Source organism: Gnatocerus cornutus, unplaced genomic scaffold (assembly GCF_029298725.1).
Source record: "Gnatocerus cornutus isolate USDA-ARS CGAHR unplaced genomic scaffold, icGnaCorn1.1 ctg00000276.1, whole genome shotgun sequence".
Taxonomy (NCBI): domain Eukaryota; kingdom Metazoa; phylum Arthropoda; class Insecta; order Coleoptera; family Tenebrionidae; genus Gnatocerus; species Gnatocerus cornutus.
Genome location: NW_028275595.1, coordinates 7,647 through 15,000, shown reverse-complemented (window position 1 = coordinate 15,000; position 7,354 = coordinate 7,647). Strand labels below are relative to the sequence as shown.

The following is a 7,354-nucleotide window of genomic DNA, read 5'->3' as shown; positions in this document are numbered from 1 at the left end:
TCGGACACGACGACCGTCTATAACGTTCTCAACCTTAAAACGCCATTTTTTTTTTTAAATGACGACATGTTGAAGAAATAGGACGTGCTACGCCGAAAGACCAGCCAACAACTACAACAAGTAGTAGTTGGTCGCTTTCGCGTCTTAAGATGTCGCGCAAATTTACTCGCTGCACGAGAAACGCACACAAACACACGATTCTACGACACACCACGCAAGAACATGTGCCGACGTAAACACTTTCGTATTTATGATTCGCAAGGTGGACGTCCGACGGACTTTGTAAAAAAAAAATACAAAGCATACCCGTCCCGTCCTTTTTGACGAAAAAACACGCTCGAGTAAACGTCTCGGCACACGTTCGAGGCGTGCGTCGTTATATCGTGACGTAAGTGACGATCACGTACATTAATGAGTACCTATTCGACGCGTCGCAACACATCCAACACGCTCCGACGTTTTCGTCCGAAAACGAAAACCGAGCAGTCTTTGAAATTGACACGACCCTCAGCCAGGAGTGGTCCGGGAACATTATATCCGAGGACCGCAATGTGCGTTCGAAATGTCGATGTTCATGTGTCCTGCAGTTCACAAGTTGACGCGCAATTAGCTGCGTTCTTCATCGACCCACGAGCCAAGTGATCCACCGTTCAGGGTAATCTTTTTAAAATTTAAACGCTCGTTCCACAAGAACCCCGATCATGCCGATCGTCCAGCTGTCTATACACGTCTTGCAAAAATTTTTGCGTACGTGCGTACATCCGAAACGAAAATGATCTTCGTGGTTCCGAAACGTGCCACGTCTAAAATTTCGGTGTTGTGGTATGGATATTTATGATTCTCGCTCTTAATTGTCTTTCGTCCGTACTTTCTCGTCTGAAAGGGAACGCGATCGTCGGTCTCAGTTTTACGCGTACGAAAAAATTAAAAAAAATATTAACCCAAACACAAATTTGTATCCGCGCACCGAAAAAGAAGCACTTTTCTTTTTCACGCGGTCTCCGCTTTTACACGCAAAGTACGAGCATGTATGTGTGAAGATGGGACATGTTCGATACGATTTTAATTAGGAATTTGCCAATTTCCTTTTTCTCAGCAATAATTTTAATAAATAATGCTGCTTTCTCTCATAAACTACATTTTCGGTAGTTTTCCTTTATTGTGTCTTTCATTTAGTGTGCGTGTGTCAAGCACTTTAAAAAGTGTGACGAAGAGACGGTTTTTGATCGATCGGAATCAACACATCATTACATCATCGTACTCGTTATGAAAAAGCGAATTAGTATCCGCCGTAAGCGAAAAGAGATTTTCGCGGGCGGTCTTTGTGTTCGTGTTTCAATTTTCTTTCTATATTTTTTCGTCGCCAAACCGAAGACAGATCGTGAATTTTGACGAAAAAATCTATAGACGTGCCAGACTGAGCGTCTAACATAAAATCCTCAAGTTTACCGTTCTATATCGTGACTTAATGACGATTGACGGTGTATATAATTTTGAAATGGTGCAGTCGTACGCTCCGTAAAGAGAATTTTACCGTTTCTAACGAAATCACTTTACCACATCTACCAAAAACATTAAAAAAGCAAGGTGTGATGTGTGTGTGATCGCTCGTTTAACGGCGCTTTCAAAAAACTCTTTGAAGCGTCTAACGACGAACATCATTCACGCGAATCGTAAAATCGGGAGCGTTTCTCGCCGGTCCCGTAGCCGGGCGTAAATCATTTAAAACCCACGGAGTCGTAACCTAATTCGACACCTGCGATTTTCTTCTTTCTCGACTACTCTGCTACATCCTCTCCGTGTGTCCGAAAAAAGAGGACTTCTAACGTCTTTCGACTTTCGCGGTGGAGTTCACAACTTTCCGCGATCCGGTCGAAAAACCGAAAGCGTCCCTCCTTTTTTCCATCATTGGAAAAGATCGAGAGATAGTACAAAAAAAATCAAAAAATCTAGGTACCCGAAGAAACAGCCGTATGCCCGAGCGAATTCGGTTTTTCTCGTTCAAAAAAGGTGAAAAACTCGATCGCAAGGACCGGCGCTGCGGGCCAGCGTAACGCTATTGTTTTTCCGAATATGTACGATTCGTAGTTCAAAACGTCGTACACACGGTGTTTCAAAAAGAAACAAGCAACGGCACGACAAAAGATCGTGCCGTCGACTCCATGTCATCGACGACGGTGTTGTAAAAACATAAAGTGTACATCGACACGATCAAATAAAAATGCATAATAATAAATTATACATATGTCAAAATTCGTGTGTACGAGGACACGTTAATGATCCTTCCGCAGGTTCACCTACGGAAACCTTGTTACGACTTTTACTTCCTCTAAATGATCAAGTTTGGTCATCTTCCCAGCGACATCGACGACGTCGAAACGCCATCGCGTACCGGTCCGAAGACCTCACTAAATCATTCAATCGGTAGTAGCGACGGGCGGTGTGTACAAAGGGCAGGGACGTAATCAACGCGAGCTTATGACTCACGCTTACTGGGAATTCCTCGTTCATGGGGAACAATTGCAAGCCCCAATCCCTAGCACGAAGGAGGTTCAGCGGGTTACCCGGACCGCTCGGTCAGGGAGGACACGCTGATTCCTTCAGTGTAGCGCGCGTGCGGCCCAGAACATCTAAGGGCATCACAGACCTGTTATTGCTCAATCTCGTGCGGCTAGAAGCCGCCTGTCCCTCTAAGAAGAATTGTTTGTACGCCGACAGTAAAAACCGCGCACGACCACCGGGCGAACCCAGGATCGACGGGCCTTTGGGATGTCGAAATACGCCTATTTAGCAGGCTAGAGTCTCGTTCGTTATCGGAATTAACCAGACAAATCGCTCCACCAACTAAGAACGGCCATGCACCACCACCCACCGAATCAAGAAAGAGCTCTCAATCTGTCAATCCTTCCGGTGTCCGGGCCTGGTGAGGTTTCCCGTGTTGAGTCAAATTAAGCCGCAGGCTCCACTCCTGGTGGTGCCCTTCCGTCAATTCCTTTAAGTTTCAGCTTTGCAACCATACTTCCCCCGGAACCCAAAAGCTTTGGTTTCCCGGAAGCTGCCCGCCGAGTCATCGGAAGAACGTCGGCGGATCGCTAGCTGGCATCGTTTATGGTTAGAACTAGGGCGGTATCTGATCGCCTTCGAACCTCTAACTTTCGTTCTTGATCAATGAAAGCGTTTTTGGCAAATGCTTTCGCTTCTGTCCGTCTTGCGACGATCCAAGAATTTCACCTCTAACGTCGCAATACGAATGCCCCCATCCGTTCCTATTAATCATTACCTCGGGGTTCCGAAAACCAACAAAATAGAACCGAGGTCCTATTCCATTATTCCATGCACACAGTATTCAGGCGAAGTTTTAGCCTGCTTTAAGCACTCTAATTTGTTCAAAGTAAACGTGCCGGCCCACCTCGACACTCAATGAAGAGCACCGCGGCGGGATTGAGTTGGGCCGCCCTCTCGAGCTAAGCCCACCGGCAGGACGTCCCGCGGCACGCCAGTTGACACCGCGAACGATGAACCGGCGGCGCGGGACACAGATTCGACTACGAGCTTTTTAACCGCAACAACTTTAATATATACGCTATTGGAGCTGGAATTACCGCGGCTGCTGGCACCAGACTTGCCCTCCAATTGATCCTCGTTAAAGGGTTTAGAGTGTACTCATTCCGATTACGGGGCCTCGGATGAGTCCCGTATCGTTATTTTTCGTCACTACCTCCCCGTGCCGGGAGTGGGTAATTTGCGCGCCTGCTGCCTTCCTTGGATGTGGTAGCCGTTTCTCAGGCTCCCTCTCCGGAATCGAACCCTGATTCCCCGTTACCCGTTACAACCATGGTAGGCGCAGAACCTACCATCGACAGTTGATAAGGCAGACATTTGAAAGATGCGTCGCCGGTGCGAGACCGTGCGATCAGCGTAAAGTTATTCAGAGTCACCAAGTTGTACGATGACGGAGACCGCCACCGATTGGTTTTGATCTAATAAAAGCGCTCCTTCCGTTTCCGGTTGGAGCTCTGTTTGCATGTATTAGCTCTAGAATTACCACAGTTATCCAAGTAAATGTGGGTACGATCTAAGGAACCATAACTGATTAATGAGCCTTTCGCGGTTTCACCTTAATTTGGCTTGTACTGAGACATGCATGGCTTAATCTTTGAGACAAGCATATGACTACTGGCAGGATCAACCAGGGAACTGCGTTCTTGTTTTAAAATAAGAGAGTTTTAGTCTTTCTTTCCTTCTAGTCATATAAGCTACAATAATCGTAGAATTTCGGAAAGACACCTGCTGCTCTTATAAAAAACTGAACACTTTCCTATTATTGTTTTGAAGAAAGTGTGCGTGTCTGCGAAACGAAAACCTCGTAAGAAGAGACGTAACGCCACGCGATCTTTCTGGATGGAAAATTTTTCGACATTTTTTTCACATCATCCTTGATTGAATCTCCTGCAACAATTTTATTCTTATTCATCCGTTCTAAGTTGTCGTCGTCGTCGAAATAAATAATTTGTACACACTTCGGGGTACACGTTTGTCAAAATTCATGAAATGCAACGTAACATTTTTACTTTAATAAATTTTTACAGTGCATTCAGATCGACTAAACGAACAACGACGGATGAATTGATTTATGGATTTTTATTTGTTGCGACTCATCGGAGGAGAGAGTGAAGAAAAAATAATCCAATATCATGGTTACGGAATAATTTTCTATGACTTTTTCATCCTTGTTTGAATCTTGCAACAATTAATTTTATTCATCCGTTCTAAGTTGTCGTCGTCGTCGAAATAAATAATTTGTACACATTTCGGTACACGTTTGTCAAAATTCATGAAATGCAAACGTAACATTTTACTTTAATAAATTTTTACAGTGCATTCAGATCGACTAAACGAACAACGACGGATGGATTACTTATTTTTGTTGCGACTCATCGGACGAAAAGTAGAAACATAATCCTCCATTGTAATATAGTTTTTACGGAAATTTTTCTTTTATTTTATATCCTTGATTGAATGCTGCATTTTATCCGTCTTTTTTTCGTCAAAAACAGAGATCAATGCGATTCATCGGACGAAGAAATAATTTCCCAGTTCAAAATTTAGAGATTTTTGGGCACATCGACTTGAAATTTTATCGTAAAGAAAAAATATCGTCGTCGACAAGCAAAAGTTCAAACATTCTCCATACTCTTCGCTAGATTGAAAGCGACGGTTTATTGTGAGATTTCTCTTTAGAAATATTCACACGTTACGAGTTTATGAAATTTTATTTATTTCAAAATTCTCGCTCGGACTTTAGTGAGTTGACGCATTTGTTAATTTTTGGTCGTTCTGACACGAACACATAAAATCTTTGATTGCATTTGGACCGCTAACATAGAAACGCTCGCCGCATCCGCAATCTCGCTGTGCATGGTCAATGGCAAGATTTGTCATCCCTCAAACGATGGTGGGTCCACAGGGTACACATTCCGGCCATCGTCCCAACTACGGGTAAGTCGCGGTGTACGAGAGGTAACAAGATAATCGGACGCACATAAAATCACATTTCGATCGTACGCTTTTGTCCGCTGCTACATACCACCACTACTATCCCTATATATGCCAGCGCCGGCAGCGTTCAGCTCTGAATCACTCGATGCGCGAAACGGTCGAAATCCCATAGCGCGCCGGCCGCTCGCTATGGGCGAGGGGTCGGGTAAATCGGTCTGATCGCTCGGTGCAAAAGTCCGTTTGGGTACTTAGAGACGGAATTTTAAAATTCTGATTTCGCAGATCAATTTCAAGGGTCATTAGGACTCGAATGCCGTTAACGGTGTTTTGAAAAAAATATTTTTTACGTTTTTACGGCATTTCGACCGAACACCTCAGTTCCGACTTCGGACTTAGAATAATTTTCATCAAAATTTCGAACGCCTCAGTTTCCAGAGGGTTTTAGATCCCGTTTAGTTAGGGGTTTGAAATTATCACAGCCACCCTTGTTTGGTGTTAGTTCGACCGTAACTTTTGTTCGTTTGCATTTAATTTCGATTTTTCTGGGACTTTTGGTCAATGTAAATTTATCAACCGCTACACTTCCGACTTCGGACTTAGACGAATGAGCGCCGGAACGCTACAGTTTCGACTTCGGACTTAGAAAAATTTCGCTCGACCGCCACAGTTTCGAATTGGACTTAGAAAAATTTCGGTCGAACGCCTCAGTTTCGAATCGGACTTAGAAAAATTTTGGTCGACCGCTACAGTTTCGACTTCGGACTTAGAAAAATTTCGTTCGAAACGCTACAGTTTCGACTTCGGACTTGGAAAAATTTCGCTCGACCGCCACAGTTCCAACATGAGACTTAGAAAAATTTTTATCAAAAATTCGAACACCTCAGTTTCGACTACGGACTTAGAAAAATTTCGCTCGACCGCCACAGTTCCTATTTCGGACTTAGAAAAATTTCATCAAAATTTCGAACGCCTCAGTTTCCAGAGGGTTTTAGATCCCGTTTAATTAGAAGCTTGAAATTATAAAATCTACCTTCTATCGATGTTAGTTCGACCCAAACATTTGTTCGTTTGCATTTAATTTCGATTTTTCTCGTACTTTTGGTCAATGTAAATTTGTCAACCGCTACACTTCCGACTTCGGACTTAGACGAATGAGCGCCGAACGCTACAGTTTCGACTTCGGACTTAGAAAAATTTCGTTCGAACGCTACAGTTTCGACTTCGGACTTGGAAAAATTTCGCTCGACCGCCACAGTTCCAACATGAGACTTAGAAAAATTTTTATCAAAAATTCGAACACCTCAGTTTCGACTACGGACTTAGAAAAATTTCGCTCGACCGCCACAGTTCCTATTTCGGACTTAGAAAAATTTTCATCAAAATTTCGAACGCCTCAGTTTCCAGAGGGTTTTAGATCCCGTTTAATTAGGAGCTTGAAATTATAAAATCTACCTTCTATCGATGCTAGTTCGACCCAAACATTTGTTCGTTTGGATTTAATTTCGATTTTTCTCGGACTTTTGGTCAATGTAAATTTGTCAACCGCTACACTTCCGAGTTCGGACTTAGACGAATGAGCGCCGAACGCTACAGTTTCGACTTCGGACTTAGAAAAATTTTGTTCGAACGCTACAGTTTCGAATTGGACTTGGAAAAATTTCGGTCGAACGCCTCAGTTTCGAATCGGACTTAGAAAAATTTTGGTCGACCGCTACAGTTTCGACTTCGGACTTGGAAAAATTTCGATCGAACGCCACAGTTCCGACTTTTTTTCGAAACTGTAGCGTTCAGTCAAATTGCCGTAAAAACGTAAAAAACTTTTTTTACAAAACATGGTCGACAGCATTCGAGTCCT

The 7,354-nt window shown here is 43.5% G+C and overlaps 2 non-coding genes across 2 annotated transcripts; both read right to left on the bottom strand.

Annotated features, from left to right (window-relative positions):
* Positions 1-501: 501 nt before the first annotated feature.
* Positions 502-658, bottom strand: LOC148165580 (5.8S ribosomal RNA). The gene has a single exon (XR_015771346.1). It is a non-coding gene; the product is annotated as a 5.8S ribosomal RNA (ribosomal RNA).
* A 1,616-nt stretch (positions 659-2,274) lies between these two features.
* LOC148165579 (small subunit ribosomal RNA) lies at positions 2,275-4,196 on the bottom strand. The gene has a single exon (XR_015771349.1). It is a non-coding gene; the product is annotated as a small subunit ribosomal RNA (ribosomal RNA).
* Positions 4,197-7,354: the final 3,158 nt, after the last annotated feature.